Source organism: Melozone crissalis, unplaced genomic scaffold (assembly GCF_028551555.1).
Source record: "Melozone crissalis strain CALT ecotype California unplaced genomic scaffold, PUWL_Pcris_2 ptg000045l_1, whole genome shotgun sequence".
In the NCBI taxonomy this organism is placed as follows: Eukaryota; Metazoa; Chordata; class Aves; order Passeriformes; family Passerellidae; genus Melozone; species Melozone crissalis.
Window position 1 is genome coordinate 821,491 of NW_026535823.1, and position 19,751 is coordinate 841,241.

Genomic DNA, 19,751 nt, shown 5'->3' on the forward strand with positions numbered 1-19,751 from the left:
TGCGCAGCTTGCCAAGTGAGAGAAAACAGTACCTGACCACTCTCCTGCCTTTTCTATTCACATGAACATTCGATTGCAAGCTGTTTTGGTCAACTTTCTTTCTCTTCTTGCAAAACACTCGGCAGACCTCCGTGCAGCCTCTAGAACACGATGGGAGATGTTTTCTGTGCTGGCACAGTTTCTCCTTGCCAGACAGAGTGGAAAAGCTTTTTGCTGAGATGTAGACGAGAAGAGAGGCTAAAGACGAAGGTACGGTGCTCTGCAGAGCTAATCACCGCTCCCGGACCTCTTTCGGCAGAAGGCGCACACCGCAGAGCACAGTGAGGGGCAGAATTGTCTTTGCGCGAAGAAGCAGCTTCTTCGTCTCCGGGAGCCGGAGAGAGCGGCAACTTCGCAAAGGTGATGAAACAATCTGTACAACACTGCGATTGTGTGCGCAGCTTGCCAACTGAGAGAAAACAGTACCTGACCACTCTCCTGCCTTTTCTATTCACTTGAACATTCGATTGGAATCTGTTTTGGACAACTTTCTTTCTCTTCTTGCAAAACACTCGGCAGTCCTCCGTATAGCCTCTAGAAGTCGATGGGAGGTGTTTTCTGTGCTGGCACAGTTTCTCCTTGCCAGACAGAGTGGAAAGCTTTTTGCTAAGATGTAGACGAGAAGCGAGGCTAAAGAAGCACGTATGGAACTCTGCAGAGCTAAGCATCGCTACCGGACTTCTTTCGGCAGAAGGCGCACACCGCAGAGCACAGTGAGCGGCAGAATCGTCTTTGCGCGAAGAAGCAGCTTCTTCGTCTCCGGGAGCCGGAGAGAGCGGCAACTTCGCAAAGGTGATGAAACAATCTGTACAACACTGCGATAGTGTGCGCAGCTTGCCAAGTGAGAGAAAACAGTACCTGACCACTCTCCTGCCTTTTCTATTCACATGAACATTCGATTGCAAGCTGTTTTGGACAACTTTCTTTCTCTTCTTGCAAGACACTCGGCAGACCTCCGTGCAGCCTCTAGAACACGATGGGAGATGTTTTTTGTGCTGGCACAGTTTCTCCTTGCCAGACAGAGTGGAAAAGCTTTTTGCTAAGATGTAGACGAGAAGAGAGGCTAAAGACGAAGGTACGGTGCTCTGCAGAGCTAAGCACAGCTCCCGGACCTCTTTCGGCAGAAGGCGCACACCGCAGAGCACTGTGAGCGGCAGAATCGTCTTTGCGCGAAGAAGCAGCTTCTTCGTCTCCGGGAGCCGGAGAGAGCGGCAACTTGGCAAAGGTGATAAAACAAGCTGTACAACACTGCGATTGTGTGCGCAGCTTGCCAACTGAGAGAAAACAGTACCTGACCACTCTCCTGCCTTTTCTATTCACATGAACATTCGATTGCAAGCTGTTTTGGACAACTTTCTTTCTCTTCTTGCAAAACACTCGGCAGACCTCCGTGCAGCCTCTAGAACACGATGGGAGAAGTTTTCTGTGCTGGCAAAGTTTCTCCTTGCCAGACAGAGTGGAAAAGCTTTTTGCTAAGATGTAGACGAGAAGAGAGGCTAAAGACGAAGGTACGGTGCTCTGCAGAGCTAAGCACCGCTCCCGTGCCTCTTTCGGCAGAAGGCGCACACCGCAGAGCACTGTGAGCGGCAGAATCGTCTTTGCGCGAAGAAGCAGCTTCTTCGTCTCCGGGAGCCGGAGAGAGCGGCAACTTCGCAAAGGTGATGAAACAAGCTGTACAACACTGCGATTGTGTGCGCAGCTTGCCAACTGAGAGAAAACAGTACCTGACAACTCTCCTGCCTTTTCTATTCACATGAACATTCGATTGCAAGCTGTTTTGGACAACTTTCTTTCTCTTCTTGCAAAACACTCGGCAGAACTCCGTGCAGCCTCTAGAACACGATGGGAGATGTTTTCTGTGCTGGCACAGTTTCTTCTTGCCAGACAGAGTGGAAAAGCTTTTTGCTAAGATGTAGACGAGAAGCGTGGCTAAAGAAGCACGTATGGTACTCTGCAGAGCTAAGCATCGCTCCCGGACTTCTTTCGGCAGAAGGCGTACACCGCAGAGCACAGTGAGCGGCAGAATCGTCTTTGCGCGAAGAAGCAGCTTCTTCGTCAACGGGAGCCGGAGAGAGCGGCAACTTTGCAAAGGTGATGAAACAAGCTGTACAACCCTGCGAGTGTGTGAGCAGCTTGCCAAGTGAGAGAAAACAGTACCTGACCACTCTCCTGCCTTTTCTATTCACATGAAAATTCGATTGCAAGCTGTTTTGGACAACTTTCTTTCTCTTCTTGCAAAACACTCGGCAGACCTCCGTGCAGCCTCTAGAACACGATGGGAGATGTTTTTTGTGCTGGCACAGTTTCTCCTTGCCAGACAGAGTGGAAAAGCTTTTTGCTAAGATGTAGACGAGAAGAGAGGCTAAAGACGAAGGTACGGTGCTCTGCAGAGCTAAGCACCGCTCCCGGACCTCTTTCGGCAGAAGGCGCACACCGCAGAGCACTGTGAGCGGCAGAATCGTCTTTGCGCGAAGAAGCAGCTTCTTCGTCTCCGGCAGCCGGAGAGAGCGGTAACTTCGCAAAGGTGATGAAACAAGCTGTACAACACTGCGATTGTGTGCGCAGCTTGCCAACTGAGAGAAAACAGTACCTGACCACTCTCCTGCCTTTTCTATTCACATGAACATTCGATTGCAAGCTGTTTTGGACAACTTTCTTTCTCTTCTTGCAAAACACTCGGCAGACCTCCGTGCAGCCTCTAGAACACGATGGGAGAAGTTTTCTGTGCTGGGAAAGTTTCTCCTTGCCAGACAGAGTGGAAAAGCTTTTTGCTAAGATGTAGACGAGAAGAGAGGCTAAAGACGAAGATACGGTGCTCTGCAGAGCTAAGCACAGCTCCCGGACCTTTTTCGGCAGAAGGCGCACACCGCAGAGCACTGTGAGCGGCAGAATCGTCTTTGCGCGAAGAAGCAGCTTCTTCGTCTCCGGGAGCCGGAGAGAGCGGCAACTTCGCAAAGGTGATGAAACAAGCTGTACAACACTGCGATTGTGTGCGCAGCTTGCCAAGTGAGAGAAAACAGTACCTGACCACTCTCCTGCCTTTTCTATTCACATGAACATTCGATTGCAAGCTGTTTTGGACAACTTTCTTTCTCTTCTTGCAAAACACTCGGCAGACCTCCGTGCAGCCTCTAGAACACTATGGGAGATGTTTTTTGTGCTGGCACAGTTTCTCCTTGCCAGACAGAGTGGAAAAGCTTTTTGCTAAGATGTAGACGAGAAGAGAGGCTAAAGACGAAGGTACGGTGCTCTGCAGAGCTAAGCACAGCTCCCGGACCTCTTTCGGCAGAAGGCGCACACCGCAGAGCACTGTGAGCGGCAGAATCGTCTTTGCGCGAAGAAGCAGCTTCTTCGTCTCCGGCAGCCGGAGAGAGCGGTAACTTCGCAAAGGTGATAAAACAAGCTGTACAACACTGCGATTGTGTGCGCAGCTTGCCAACTGAGAGAAAACAGTACCTGACCACTCTCCTGCCTTTTTCATTCACATGAACATTCGGTTGCAAGCTGTTTTGGACAACTTTCTTTCTCTTCTTGCAAAACACTCGGCAGACCTCCGTGCAGCCTCTAGAACACGATGGGAGGTGTTTTCTGTGCTGGCACAGTTTCTCCTTGCCAGACAGAGTGGAAAAGCTTTTTGCTAAGATGTAGACGAGAAGAGAGGCTAAAGACGAAGGTACGGTGCTCTGCAAAGCTAAGCACCGCTCCCGGGCCTCTTTCGGCAGAAGGCGCACACCGCAGAGCACTGTGAGCGGCAGAATCGTCTTTGCGCGAACAAGCAGCTTCTTCGTCTCCGGGAGCCGGAGAGTGCGGCAACTTCGCAAAGGTGATGAAACAAGCTGTACAACACTGCGATTGTGTGCGCAGCTTGCCAACTGAGAGAAAACAGTACCTGACCACTCTCCTGCCTTTTCTATTCACATGAACATTCGATTGCAAGCTGTTTTGGACAACTTTCTTTCTCTTCTTGCAAAACACTCGGCAGACCTCCGTGCAGCCTCTAGAACACGATGGGAGATGTTTTCTGTGCTGGCACAGTTTCTCCTTGCCAGACAGAGTGGAAAAGCTTTTTGCTAAGATGTAGACAAGAAGAGAGGCTAAAGAAGCAGGTACGGTGCTCTGCAGAGCTAAGCACAGCTCCCGTGCCTCTTTCGGCAGAAGGCGCACACCGAAGAGCACTGTGAGCGGCAGAATCGTCTTTGCGCGAAGAAGCAGCTTCTTCGTCTCCGGGAGCCGGAGAGAGCGGCAACTTCGCAAAGGTGATGAAACAAGCTGTACAACACTGCGATTGTGTGCGCAGCTTGCCAACTGAGAGAAAACAGTACCTGACCACTCTCCTGCCTTTTCTATTCACATGAACATTCGATTGCAAGCTGTTTTGGACAACTTTCTTTCTCTTCTTGCAAAACACTCGGCAGACCTCCGTGCAGCCTCTAGAACACGATGGGAGATGTTTTCTGTGCTGGCACAGTTTCTCCTTGCCAGACAGAGTGGAAAAGCTTTTTGCTAAGATGTAGACGAGAAGAGAGGCTAAAGACGAAGGTACGGTGCTCTGCAGAGCTAAGCACCGCTCCCGGACCTCTTTCGGCAGAAGACACACACTGCAGAGCACAGTGAGCGGCAGAATCGTCTTTGCGCGAAGAAGCAGCTTCTTCGTCTCCGGGAGCCGGAGAGAGCGGCAACTTCGCAAAGGTGATGAAACAAGCTGTACAACACTGCGATTGTGTGCGCAGCTTGCCAACTGAGAGAAAACAGTACCTGACCACTCTCCTGCCTTTCTATTCACATGAACATTCGATTGCAAGCTGTTTTGGACAACTTTCTTTCTCTTCTTGCAAAACACTCGGCAGACCTCCGTGCAGCCTCTAGAACACGATGGGAGATGTTTTTTGTGCAGGCACAGTTTCTCCTTGCCAGACAGAGTGGAAAAGCTTTTTGCTAAGATGTAGACGAGAAGAGAGGCTAAAGACGAAGGTACGGTGCTCTGCAAAGCTAAGCACCGCTCCCGTGCCTCTTTCGGCAGAAGGCGCACACCGCAGAGCACTGTGAGCGGCAGAATCGTCTTTGCGCGAAGAAGCAGCTTCTTCGTCTCCGGGAGCCGGAGAGAGCGGCAACCTCGCAAAGGTGATGAAACAAGCTGTTCAAAACTGCGATTGTGTGCGCAGCTTGCCAAGTGAGAGAAAACAGTACCTGACAACTCTCCTGCCTTTTCTATTCACATGAACATTCGATTGCAAGCTGTTTTGGACAACTTTCTTTCTCTTCTTGCAAAACACTCGGCAGACCTCCGTGCAGCCTATAGAACACGATGGGAGATGTTTTCTGTGCTGGCACAGTTTCTCCTTGCCAGACAGAGTGGAAAAGCTTTTAGCTAAGATGTAGACGAGAAGAGAGGCTAAAGAAGCACGTATGGTACTCTGCAGAGCTAAGCATCGCTCCCGTGCCTCTTTCGGTAGAAGGCGCACACCGCAGAGCACTGTGAGCGGCAGAATCGTCTTTGTCGAAGAAGCAGCTTGTTCGTCTCCCGGAGCCGGAGAGAGCGGCAACTTGGCAAAGGTGATGAAACAAGCTGTACAAAATGCGATTGTGTGCGCAGCTTGCCAACTGAGAGAAAACAGTACCTGACCACTCTCCTGCCTTTTCTATTCACATGAACATTCGATTGCAAGCTGTTTTGGACAACTTTCTTTCTCTTCTTGCAAGACACTCGGCAGACCTCCGTGCAGCCTCTAGAACACGATGGGAGATGTTTTTTGTGCTGGCACAGTTTCTCCTTGCCAGACAGAGTGGAAAAGCTTTTTGCTAAGATGTAGACGAGAAGAGAGGCTAAAGACGAAGGTACGGTGCTCTGCAGAGCTAAGCACAGCTCCCGGACCTCTTTCGGCAGAAGGCGCACACCGCAGAGCACTGTGAGCGGCAGAATCGTCTTTGCGCGAAGAAGCAGCTTCTTCGTCTCCGGGAGCCGGAGAGAGCGGCAACTTCGCAAAGGTGATAAAACAAGCTGTACAACACTGCGATTGTGTGCGCAGCTTGCCAAGTGAGAGAAAACAGTACCTGACCACTCTCCTGCCTTTTCTATTCACATGAACATTCGATTGCAAGCTGTTTTGGACAACTTTCTTTCTCTTCTTGCAAAACACTCGGCAGACCTCCGTGCAGCCTCTAGAACACGATGGGAGAAGTTTTCTGTGCTGGCAAAGTTTCTCCTTGCCAGACAGAGTGGAAAAGCTTTTTGCTAAGATGTAGACGAGAAGAGAGGCTAAAGACGAAGGTACGGTGCTCTGCAGAGCTAAGCACCGCTCCCGTGCCTCTTTCGGCAGAAGGCGCACACCGCAGAGCACTGTGAGCGGCAGAATCGTCTTTGCGCGAAGAAGCAGCTTCTTCGTCTCCGGGAGCCGGAGAGAGCGGCAACTTCGCAAAGGTGATGAAACAAGCTGTACAACACTGCGATTGTGTGCGCAGCTTGCCAACTGAGAGAAAACAGTACCTGACAACTCTCCTGCCTTTTCTATTCACATGAACATTCGATTGCAAGCTGTTTTGGACAACTTTCTTTCTCTTCTTGCAAAACACTCGGCAGAACTCCGTGCAGCCTCTAGAACACGATGGGAGATGTTTTCTGTGCTGGCACAGTTTCTTCTTGCCAGACAGAGTGGAAAAGCTTTTTGCTAAGATGTAGACGAGAAGCGTGGCTAAAGAAGCACGTATGGTACTCTGCAGAGCTAAGCATCGCTCCCGGACTTCTTTCGGCAGAAGGCGTACACCGCAGAGCACAGTGAGCGGCAGAATCGTCTTTGCGCGAAGAAGCAGCTTCTTCGTCAACGGGAGCCGGAGAGAGCGGCAACTTTGCAAAGGTGATGAAACAAGCTGTACAACCCTGCGAGTGTGTGAGCAGCTTGCCAAGTGAGAGAAAACAGTACCTGACCACTCTCCTGCCTTTTCTATTCACATGAAAATTCGATTGCAAGCTGTTTTGGACAACTTTCTTTCTCTTCTTGCAAAACACTCGGCAGACCTCCATGCAGCCTCTAGAACACGATGGGAGATGTTTTTTGTGCTGGCACAGTTTCTCCTTGCCAGACAGAGTGGAAAAGCTTTTTGCTAAGATGTAGACGAGAAGAGAGGCTAAAGACGAAGGTACGGTGCTCTGCAGAGCTAAGCACCGCTCCCGGACCTCTTTCGGCAGAAGGCGCACACCGCAGAGCACTGTGAGCGGCAGAATCGTCTTTGCGCGAAGAAGCAGCTTCTTCGTCTCCGGCAGCCGGAGAGAGCGGTAACTTCGCAAAGGTGATGAAACAAGCTGTACAACACTGCGATTGTGTGCGCAGCTTGCCAACTGAGAGAAAACAGTACCTGACCACTCTCCTGCCTTTTCTATTCACATGAACATTCGATTGCAAGCTGTTTTGGACAACTTTCTTTCTCTTCTTGCAAAACACTCGGCAGACCTCCGTGCAGCCTCTAGAACACGATGGGAGAAGTTTTCTGTGCTGGGAAAGTTTCTCCTTGCCAGACAGAGTGGAAAAGCTTTTTGCTAAGATGTAGACGAGAAGAGAGGCTAAAGACGAAGATACGGTGCTCTGCAGAGCTAAGCACAGCTCCCGGACCTTTTTCGGCAGAAGGCGCACACCGCAGAGCACTGTGAGCGGCAGAATCGTCTTTGCGCGAAGAAGCAGCTTCTTCGTCTCCGGGAGCCGGAGAGAGCGGCAACTTCGCAAAGGTGATGAAACAAGCTGTACAACACTGCGATTGTGTGCGCAGCTTGCCAAGTGAGAGAAAACAGTACCTGACCACTCTCCTGCCTTTTCTATTCACATGAACATTCGATTGCAAGCTGTTTTGGACAACTTTCTTTCTCTTCTTGCAAAACACTCGGCAGACCTCCGTGCAGCCTCTAGAACACTATGGGAGATGTTTTTTGTGCTGGCACAGTTTCTCCTTGCCAGACAGAGTGGAAAAGCTTTTTGCTAAGATGTAGACGAGAAGAGAGGCTAAAGACGAAGGTACGGTGCTCTGCAGAGCTAAGCACCGCTCCCGGGCCTCTTTCGGCAGAAGGCGCACACCGCAGAGCACTGTGAGCGGCAGAATCGTCTTTGCGCGAAGAAGCAGCTTCTTCGTCTCCGGCAGCCGGAGAGAGCGGTAACTTCGCAAAGGTGATAAAACAAGCTGTACAACACTGCGATTGTGTGCGCAGCTTGCCAACTGAGAGAAAACAGTACCTGACCACTCTCCTGCCTTTTTCATTCACATGAACATTCGGTTGCAAGCTGTTTTGGACAACTTTCTTTCTCTTCTTGCAAAACACTCGGCAGACCTCCGTGCAGCCTCTAGAACACGATGGGAGGTGTTTTCTGTGCTGGCACAGTTTCTCCTTGCCAGACAGAGTGGAAAAGCTTTTTGCTAAGATGTAGACGAGAAGAGAGGCTAAAGACGAAGGTACGGTGCTCTGCAAAGCTAAGCACCGCTCCCGGGCCTCTTTCGGCAGAAGGCGCACACCGCAGAGCACTGTGAGCGGCAGAATCGTCTTTGCGCGAACAAGCAGCTTCTTCGTCTCCGGGAGCCGGAGAGTGCGGCAACTTCGCAAAGGTGATGAAACAAGCTGTACAACACTGCGATTGTGTGCGCAGCTTGCCAACTGAGAGAAAACAGTACCTGACCACTCTCCTGCCTTTTCTATTCACATGAACATTCGATTGCAAGCTGTTTTGGACAACTTTCTTTCTCTTCTTGCAAAACACTCGGCAGACCTCCGTGCAGCCTCTAGAACACGATGGGAGATGTTTTCTGTGCTGGCACAGTTTCTCCTTGCCAGACAGAGTGGAAAAGCTTTTTGCTAAGATGTAGACAAGAAGAGAGGCTAAAGAAGCAGGTACGGTGCTCTGCAGAGCTAAGCACAGCTCCCGTGCCTCTTTCGGCAGAAGGCGCACACCGAAGAGCACTGTGAGCGGCAGAATCGTCTTTGCGCGAAGAAGCAGCTTCTTCGTCTCCGGGAGCCGGAGAGAGCGGCAACTTCGCAAAGGTGATGAAACAAGCTGTACAACACTGCGATTGTGTGCGCAGCTTGCCAACTGAGAGAAAACAGTACCTGACCACTCTCCTGCCTTTTCTATTCACATGAACATTCGATTGCAAGCTGTTTTGGACAACTTTCTTTCTCTTCTTGCAAAACACTCGGCAGACCTCCGTGCAGCCTCTAGAACACGATGGGAGATGTTTTCTGTGCTGGCACAGTTTCTCCTTGCCAGACAGAGTGGAAAAGCTTTTTGCTAAGATGTAGATGAGAAGAGAGGCTAAAGACGAAGGTACGGTGCTCTGCAGAGCTAAGCACCGCTCCCGGACCTCTTTCGGCAGAAGACACACACTGCAGAGCACAGTGAGCGGCAGAATCGTCTTTGCGCGAAGAAGCAGCTTCTTCGTCTCCGGGAGCCGGAGAGAGCGGCAACTTCGCAAAGGTGATGAAACAAGCTGTACAACACTGCGATTGTGTGCGCAGCTTGCCAACTGAGAGAAAACAGTACCTGACCACTCTCCTGCCTTTCTATTCACATGAACATTCGATTGCAAGCTGTTTTGGACAACTTTCTTTCTCTTCTTGCAAAACACTCGGCAGACCTCCGTGCAGCCTCTAGAACACGATGGGAGATGTTTTTTGTGCAGGCACAGTTTCTCCTTGCCAGACAGAGTGGAAAAGCTTTTTGCTAAGATGTAGACGAGAAGAGAGGCTAAAGACGAAGGTACGGTGCTCTGCAAAGCTAAGCACCGCTCCCGTGCCTCTTTCGGCAGAAGGCGCACACCGCAGAGCACTGTGAGCGGCAGAATCGTCTTTGCGCGAAGAAGCAGCTTCTTCGTCTCCGGGAGCCGGAGAGAGCGGCAACCTCGCAAAGGTGATGAAACAAGCTGTTCAAAACTGCGATTGTGTGCGCAGCTTGCCAAGTGAGAGAAAACAGTACCTGACAACTCTCCTGCCTTTTCTATTCACATGAACATTCGATTGCAAGCTGTTTTGGACAACTTTCTTTCTCTTCTTGCAAAACACTCGGCAGACCTCCGTGCAGCCTATAGAACACGATGGGAGATGTTTTCTGTGCTGGCACAGTTTCTCCTTGCCAGACAGAGTGGAAAAGCTTTTAGCTAAGATGTAGACGAGAAGAGAGGCTAAAGAAGCACGTATGGTACTCTGCAGAGCTAAGCATCGCTCCCGTGCCTCTTTCGGTAGAAGGCGCACACCGCAGAGCACTGTGAGCGGCAGAATCGTCTTTGTCGAAGAAGCAGCTTCTTCGTCTCCGGGAGCCGGAGAGAGCGGCAACTTCGCAAAGGTGATAAAACAAGCTGTACAACACTGCGATTGTGTGCGCAGCTTGCCAAGTGAGAGAAAACAGTACCTGACCACTCTCCTGCCTTTTCTATTCACATGAACATTCGATTGCAAGCTGTTTTGGACAACTTTCTTTCTCTTCTTGCAAAACACTCGGCAGACCTCCGTGCAGCCTCTAGAAAACGATGGGAGAAGTTTTCTGTGCTGGCAAAGTTTCTCCTTGCCAGACAGAGTGGAAAAGCTTTTTGCTAAGATGTAGACGAGAAGAGAGGCTAAAGACGAAGGTACGGTGCTCTGCAGAGCTAAGCACCGCTCCCGTGCCTCTTTCGGCAGAAGGCGCACACCGCAGAGCACTGTGAGCGGCAGAATCGTCTTTGCGCGAAGAAGCAGCTTCTTCGTCTCCGGGAGCCGGAGAGAGCGGCAACTTCGCAAAGGTGATGAAACAAGCTGTACAACACTGCGATTGTGTGCGCAGCTTGCCAACTGAGAGAAAACAGTACCTGACAACTCTCCTGCCTTTTCTATTCACATGAACATTCGATTGCAAGCTGTTTTGGACAACTTTCTTTCTCTTCTTGCAAAACACTCGGCAGAACTCCGTGCAGCCTCTAGAACACGATGGGAGATGTTTTCTGTGCTGGCACAGTTTCTTCTTGCCAGACAGAGTGGAAAAGCTTTTTGCTAAGATGTAGACGAGAAGCGTGGCTAAAGAAGCACGTATGGTACTCTGCAGAGCTAAGCATCGCTCCCGGACTTCTTTCGGCAGAAGGCGTACACCGCAGAGCACAGTGAGCGGCAGAATCGTCTTTGCGCGAAGAAGCAGCTTCTTCGTCAACGGGAGCCGGAGAGAGCGGCAACTTTGCAAAGGTGATGAAACAAGCTGTACAACCCTGCGAGTGTGTGAGCAGCTTGCCAAGTGAGAGAAAACAGTACCTGACCACTCTCCTGCCTTTTCTATTCACATGAAAATTCGATTGCAAGCTGTTTTGGACAACTTTCTTTCTCTTCTTGCAAAACACTCGGCAGACCTCCATGCAGCCTCTAGAACACGATGGGAGATGTTTTTTGTGCTGGCACAGTTTCTCCTTGCCAGACAGAGTGGAAAAGCTTTTTGCTAAGATGTAGACGAGAAGAGAGGCTAAAGACGAAGGTACGGTGCTCTGCAGAGCTAAGCACCGCTCCCGGACCTCTTTCGGCAGAAGGCGCACACCGCAGAGCACTGTGAGCGGCAGAATCGTCTTTGCGCGAACAAGCAGCTTCTTCGTCTCCGGGAGCCGGAGAGTGCGGCAACTTCGCAAAGGTGATGAAACAAGCTGTACAACACTGCGATTGTGTGCGCAGCTTGCCAACTGAGAGAAAACAGTACCTGACCACTCTCCTGCCTTTTCTATTCACATGAACATTCGATTGCAAGCTGTTTTGGACAACTTTCTTTCTCTTCTTGCAAAACACTCGGCAGACCTCCGTGCAGCCTCTAGAACACGATGGGAGATGTTTTCTGTGCTGGCACAGTTTCTCCTTGCCAGACAGAGTGGAAAAGCTTTTTGCTAAGATGTAGACAAGAAGAGAGGCTAAAGAAGCAGGTACGGTGCTCTGCAGAGCTAAGCACAGCTCCCGTGCCTCTTTCGGCAGAAGGCGCACACCGCAGAGCACTGTGAGCGGCAGAATCGTCTTTGCGCGAAGAAGCAGCTTCTTCGTCTCCGGGAGCCGGAGAGAGCGGCAACTTTGCAAAGGTGATGAAACAAGCTGTACAACACTGCGATTGTGTGCGCAGCTTGCCAACTGAGAGAAAACAGTACCTGACCACTCTCCTGCCTTTTCTATTCACATGAACATTCGATTGCAAGCTGTTTTGGACAACTTTCTTTCTCTTCTTGCAAAACACTCGGCAGACCTCCGTGCAGCCTCTAGAACACGATGGGAGATGTTTTCTGTGCTGGCACAGTTTCTCCTTGCCAGACAGAGTGGAAAAGCTTTTTGCTAAGATGTAGATGAGAAGAGAGGCTAAAGACGAAGGTACGGTGCTCTGCAGAGCTAAGCACCGCTCCCGGACCTCTTTCGGCAGAAGACACACACTGCAGAGCACAGTGAGCGGCAGAATCGTCTTTGCGCGAAGAAGCAGCTTCTTCGTCTCCGGGAGCCGGAGAGAGCGGCAACTTCGCAAAGGTGATGAAACAAGCTGTACAACACTGCGATTGTGTGCGCAGCTTGCCAACTGAGAGAAAACAGTACCTGACCACTCTCCTGCCTTTCTATTCACATGAACATTCGATTGCAAGCTGTTTTGGACAACTTTCTTTCTCTTCTTGCAAAACACTCGGCAGACCTCCGTGCAGCCTCTAGAACACGATGGGAGATGTTTTTTGTGCAGGCACAGTTTCTCCTTGCCAGACAGAGTGGAAAAGCTTTTTGCTAAGATGTAGACGAGAAGAGAGGCTAAAGACGAAGGTACGGTGCTCTGCAAAGCTAAGCACCGCTCCCGTGCCTCTTTCGGCAGAAGGCGCACACCGCAGAGCACTGTGAGCGGCAGAATCGTCTTTGCGCGAAGAAGCAGCTTCTTCGTCTCCGGGAGCCGGAGAGAGCGGCAACCTCGCAAAGGTGATGAAACAAGCTGTTCAAAACTGCGATTGTGTGCGCAGCTTGCCAAGTGAGAGAAAACAGTACCTGACAACTCTCCTGCCTTTTCTATTCACATGAACATTCGATTGCAAGCTGTTTTGGACAACTTTCTTTCTCTTCTTGCAAAACACTCGGCAGACCTCCGTGCAGCCTATAGAACACGATGGGAGATGTTTTCTGTGCTGGCACAGTTTCTCCTTGCCAGACAGAGTGGAAAAGCTTTTAGCTAAGATGTAGACGAGAAGAGAGGCTAAAGAAGCACGTATGGTACTCTGCAGAGCTAAGCATCGCTCCCGTGCCTCTTTCGGTAGAAGGCGCACACCGCAGAGCACTGTGAGCGGCAGAATCGTCTTTGTCGAAGAAGCAGCTTGTTCGTCTCCGGGAGCCGGAGAGAGCGGCAACTTGGCAAAGGTGATGAAACAAGCTGTACAAAATGCGATTGTGTGCGCAGCTTGCCAACTGAGAGAAAACAGTACCTGACAACTCTCCTGCCTTTTGTAATCACATGAACATTCGATTGCAAGCTGTTTTGGACAACTTTCTTTCTCTTCTTGCAAAACACTCGGCAGACCTCCGTGCAGCCTCTAGAACACGATGGGAGATGTTTTCTGTGCTGGCACAGTTTCTTCTTGCCAGACAGAGTGGAAAAGCTTTTTGCTAAGATGTAGACGAGAAGCGTGGCTAAAGAAGCACGTATGGTACTCTGCAGAGCTAAGCATCGCTCCCGGACTTCTTTCGGCAGAAGGCGTACACCGCAGAGCACAGTGAGCGGCAGAATCGTCTTTGCGCGAAGAAGCAGCTTCTTCGTCAACGGGAGCCGGAGAGAGCGGCAACTTTGCAAAGGTGATGAAACAAGCTGTACAACCCTGCGAGTGTGTGAGCAACTTGCCAAGTGAGAGAAAACAGTACCTGACCACTCTCCTGCCTTTTCTATATACATGAAAATTCGATTGCAAGCTGTTTTGGACAACTTTATTTCTCTTCTTGCAAAACACTCGGCAGACCTCCGTGCAGCCTCTAGAACACGATGGGAGATGTTTTTTGTGCTGGCACAGTTTCTCCTTGCCAGACAGAGTGGAAAAGCTTTTTGCTAAGATGTAGACGAGAAGAGAGGCTAAAGACGAAGGTACGGTGCTCTGCAGAGCTAAGCATCGCTCCCGGACCTCTTTCGGCAGAAGGCGCACACCGCAGAGCACTGTGAGCGGCAGAATCGTCTTTGCGCGAAGAAGCAGCTTCTTCGTCTCCGGCAGCCGGAGAGAGCGGTAACTTCGCAAAGGTGATAAAACAAGCTGTACAACACTGCGATTGTGTGCGCAGCTTGCCAACTGAGAGAAAACAGTACCTGACCACTCTCCTGCCTTTTTCATTCACATGAACATTCGGTTGCAAGCTGTTTTGGACAACTTTCTTTCTCTTCTTGCAAAACACTCGGCAGACCTCCGTGCAGCCTCTAGAACACGATGGGAGGTGTTTTCTGTGCTGGCACAGTTTCTCCTTGCCAGACAGAGTGGAAAAGCTTTTTGCTAAGATGTAGACGAGAAGAGAGGCTAAAGACGAAGGTACGGTGCTCTGCAAAGCTAAGCACCGCTCCCGGGCCTCTTTCGGCACAAGGCGCACACCGCAGAGCACTGTGAGCGGCAGAATCGTCTTTGCGCGAACAAGCAGCTTCTTCGTCTCCGGGAGCCGGAGAGTGCGGCAACTTCGCAAAGGTGATGAAACAAGCTGTACAACACTGCGATTGTGTGCGCAGCTTGCCATGTGAGAGAAAACAGTACCTGACCACTCTCCTGCCTTTTCTATTCACATGAACATTCGATTGCAAGCTGTTTTGGACAACTTTCTTTCTCTTCTTGCAAAACACTCGGCAGACCTCCGTGCAGCCTCTAGAACACGATGGGAGATGTTTTCTGTGCTGGCACAGTTTCTCCTTGCCAGACAGAGTGGAAAAGCTTTTTGCTAAGATGTAGACAAGAAGAGAGGCTAAAGAAGCAGGTACGGTGCTCTGCAGAGCTAAGCACCGCTCCCGTGCCTCTTTCGGCAGAAGGCGCACACCGAAGAGCACTGTGAGCGGCAGAATCGTCTTTGCGCGAAGAAGCAGCTTCTTCTTCTCCGGGAGCCGGAGAGAGCGGCAACTTCGCAAAGGTGATGAAACAAGCTGTACAACACTGCGATTGTGTGCGCAGCTTGCCAAGTGAGAGAAAACAGTACCTGACCACTCTCCTGCCTTTTCTATTCACATGAACATTCGATTGCAAGCTGTTTTGGACAACTTTCTTTCTCTTCTTGCAAAACACTCGGCAGACCTCCGTGCAGCTTCTAGAACATGATGGGAGATGTTTTCTGTGCTGGCACAGTTTCTCCTTGCCAGACAGAGTGGAAAAGCTTTTTGCTAAGATGTAGACGAGAAGCGAGGCTAAAGAAGCACGTATGGTACTCTGTAGAGCTAAGCATCGCTCCCGGACTTCTTTCGGCAGAAGGCGCACACCGCAGAGCACTGTGAGCGGCAGAATCGTCTTTGCGCGAAGAAGCAGCTTCTTCGTCTCCAGGAGCCGGAGAGAGCGGCAACTTCGCAAAGGTGATGAAACAATCTGTACAACACTGCGATTGTGTTCGCAGCTTGCCAAGTGAGAGAAAACAGTACCTGACCACTCTCCTGCCTTTTCTATTCACATGAACATTCGATTGCAAGCTGTTTTGGACAACTTTCTTTCTCTTCTTGCAAGACACTCGGCAGACCTCCGTGCAGCCTCTAGAACACGATGGGAGATGTTTTTTGTGCTGGCACAGTTTCTCCTTGCCAGACAGAGTGGAAAAGCTTTTTGCTAAGATGTAGACGAGAAGAGAGGCTAAAGACGAAGGTACGGTGCTCTGCAGAGCTAAGCACAGCTCCCGGACCTCTTTCGGCAGAAGGCGCACACCGCAGAGCACTGTGAGCGGCAGAATCGTCTTTGCGCGAAGAAGCAGCTTCTTCGTCTCCGGGAGCCGGAGAGAGCGGCAACTTCGCAAAGGTGATGAAACAATCTGTACAACACTGCGATTGTGTGCGCAGCTTGCCAAGTGAGAGAAAACAGTACCTGAACACTCTCCTGCCCTTTCTATTCACATGAATATTCGATTGCAAGCTGTTTTGGACAACTTGCTTTCTCTTCTTGCAAAACACTCGGCAGACCTCCGTGCAGCCTCTAGAACACGATGGGAGAAGTTTTCTGTGCTGGCAAAGTTTCTCCTTGCCAGACAGAGTGGAAAAGCTTTTTGCTAAGATGTAGACGAGAAGAGAGGCTAAAGACGAAGGTACGGTGCTCTGCAGAGCTAAGCACCGCTCCCGGACCTCTTTCGGCAGAAGGCGCACACCGCAGAGCACTGTGAGCGGCAGAATCGTCTTTGCGCGAAGAAGCAGCTTCTTCGTCTCCGGGAGCCGGAGAGAGCGGCAACTTCGCAAAGGTGATGAAACAAGCTGTACAACACTGCGATTGTGTGCGCAGCTTGCCAAGTGAGAGAAAACAGTACCTGACCACTCTCCTGCTTTTTCTATTCACATGAACATTCGATTGCAAGCTGTTTTGGACAACTTTCTTTCTCTTCTTGCAAAACACTCGGCAGACCTCCGTGCAGCCTCTAGAACACGATGGGAGATGTTTTCTGTGCTGGCAAAGTTTCTCCTTGCCAGACAGAGTGGAAAAGCTTTTTGCTAAGATGTAGACGAGAAGAGAGGCTAAAGACGAACGTACGGTGCTCTGCAGAGCTAAGCACCGCTCCCGGACCTCTTTCGGCAGAATGCGCACACCACAGAGCACTGTGAGCGGCAGAATCGTCTCTGCGCGAAGAAGCAGCTTGTTCGTCTCCGGGAGCCGGAGAGAGCGGCAACTTCGCAAAGGTGATGAAACAAGCTGTACAACACTGCGATTGTGTGCGCAGCTTGCCAACTGAGAGAAAACAGTACCTGACCACTCTCCTGCCTTTTCTATTCATATGAACATTCGATTGCAAGCTGTTTTGGACAACTTTCTTTCTCTTCTTGCAAAACACTCGGCAGACCTCCGTGCAGCCTCTAGAACACGATGGGAGATGTCTTCTGTGCTGGCACAGTTTCTCCTTGCCAGACAGAGTGGAAAAGCTTTTTGCTAAGATGTAGACGAGAAGAGAGGCTAAAGACGAAGGTACGGTGCTCTGCAGAGCTAAGCACCGCTCCCGGGCCTCTTTCGGTAGAAGACACACACTGCAGAGCACAGTGAGCCGCAGAATCGTCTTTGCGCGAAGAAGCAGCTTCTTCGTCTCCGGGAGCCGGAGAGAGCGGCAACTTCGCAAAGGTGATGAAACAAGCTGTACAAAACTGCGATTGTGTTCGCAGCTTGCCAAGTGAGAGAAAACAGTACCTGACCACTCTCCTGCCTTTCTATTCACATGAACATTCGATTGGAAGCTGTTTTGGACAACTTTCTTTCTCTTCTTGCAAAACACTCGGCAGTCCTCCGTTCAGCCTCTAGAAGACGATGGGAGGTGTTTTCTGTGCTGGAAGAGTTTCTCCTTGCCAGACAGAGTGGAAAAGCTTTTTGCTAAGATGTAGACGAGAAGCGAGGCTAAAGAAGCACGTATGGTACTCTGCAGAGCTAAGCATCGCTCCCGGACTTCTTTCGGCAGAAGGCGCACACCGCAGAGCACTGTGAGCGGCAGAATCGTCTTTGCGCGAAGAAGCAGCTTCTTCGTCTCCGGGAGCCGGAGAGAGCGGCAACTTCGCAAAGGTGATGAAACAATCTGTACAACACTGCGATAGTGTGCGCAGCTTGCCAAGTGAGAGAAAACAGTACCTGACCACTCTCCTGCCTTTTCTATTCACATGAACATTCGATTGCAAGCTGTTTGGACAACTTTCTTTCTCTTCTTGCAAGACACTCGGCAGACCTCCGTGCAGCCTCTAGAACACGATGGGAGATGTTTTCTGTGCTGGCACAGTTTCTCCTTGCCAGACAGAGTGGAAAAGCTTTTTGCTAAGATGTAGACGAGAAGAGAGGCTAAAGACGAAGTTACGGTGCTCTGCAGAGCTAAGCACCGCTCCCGGACCTCTTTCGGCAGAAGGCGCACACCGCAGAGCACTGTGAGCGGCAGAATCGTCTTTGCGCGAAGAAGCAGCTTCTTCGTCTCCGGGAGCCGGAGAGAGCGGCAACTTCGCAAAGGTGATAAAACAAGCTGTACAACACTGCGATTGTGTGCGCAGCTTGCCAAGTGAGAGAAAACAGTACCTGACCACTCTCCTGCCTTTTCTATTCACATGAACATTCGATTGGAAGCTGTTTTGGACAACTTTCTTTCTCTTCTTGCAAAACACTCGGCAGACCTCCGTGCAGCCTCTAGAACACGATGGGAGAAGTTTTCTGTGCTGTCAAAGTTTCTCCTTGCCAGACAGAGTGGAAAAGCTTTTTGCTAAGATGTAGACGAGAAGAGAGGCTAAAGACGAAGGTACGGTGCTCTGCAGAGCTAAGCACCGCTCCCGTGCCTCTTTCGGCAGAAGGCGCACACCGCAGAGCACTGTGAGCGGCAGAATCGTCTTTGCGCGAAGAAGCAGCTTCTTCGTCTCCGGGAGCCGGAGAGAGCGGCAACTTCGCAAAGGTGATGAAACAAGCTGTACAACACTGCGATTGTGTGCGCAGCTTGCCAACTGAGAGAAAACAGTACCTGACCACTCTCCTGCCTTTTGTAATCACATGAACATTCGATTGCAAGCTGTTTTGGACAACTTTCTTTCTCTTCTTGCAAAACACTCGGCAGACCTCCGTGCAGCCTCTAGAACACGATGGGAGATGTTTTCTGTGCTGGCACAGTTTCTCCTTGCCAGACAGAGTGGAAAAGCTTTTTGCTAAGATGTAGACGAGAAGAGAGGCTAAAGACGAAGGTACGGTGCTCTGCAGAGCTAAGCACAGCTCCCGTGCCTCTTTCGGCAGAAGGCGCACACCGCAGAGCACAGTGAGCGGCAGAATCGTCTTTGCGCGAAGAAGCAGCTTCTTCGTCTCCGGGAGCCGGAGAGAGCGGCAACTTCGCAAAGGTGATGAAACAAGCTGTACAACACTGCGATTGTGTGCGCAGCTTGCCAAGTGAGAGAAAACAGTACCTGACCACTCTCCTGCCTTTTCTATTCACATGAACATTCGATTGCAAGCTGTTTTGGACAACTTTCTTTCTCTTCTTGGAAAACACTCGGCAGACCTCCGTGCAGCCTCTAGAACACGATGGGAGATGTTTTTTGTGCTGGCACAGTTTCTCCTTGCCAGACAGAGTGGAAAAGCTTTTTGCTAAGATGTAGACGAGAAGAGAGGCTAAAGACGAAGGTACGGTGCTCTGCAGAGCTAAGCACCGCTCCCGGGCGTCTTTCGGCAGAAGGGGCACACCGCAGAGCACTGTGAGCGGCAGAATCGTCTTTGCGCGAAGAAGCAGCTTCTTCGTCTCCGGGAGCCGGAGAGAGCGGCAACTTCGCAAAGGTGATAAAACAAGCTGTACAACACTGCGATTGTGTGCGCAGCTTGCCAACTGAGAGAAAACAGTACCTGACCACTCTCCTGCCTTTTCTATTCACATGAACATTCGATTGCAAGCTGTTTTGGACAACTTTCTTTCTCTTCTTGCAAAACACTCGGCAGACCTCCGTGCAGCCTCTAGAACACGATGGGAGATGTTTTTTGTGCTGGCACAGTTTCTCCTTGCCAGACAGAGTGGAAAAGCTTTTTGCTAAGATGTAGACGAGAAGAGAGGCTAAAGACGAAGGTACGGTGCTCTGCAGAGCTAAGCACAG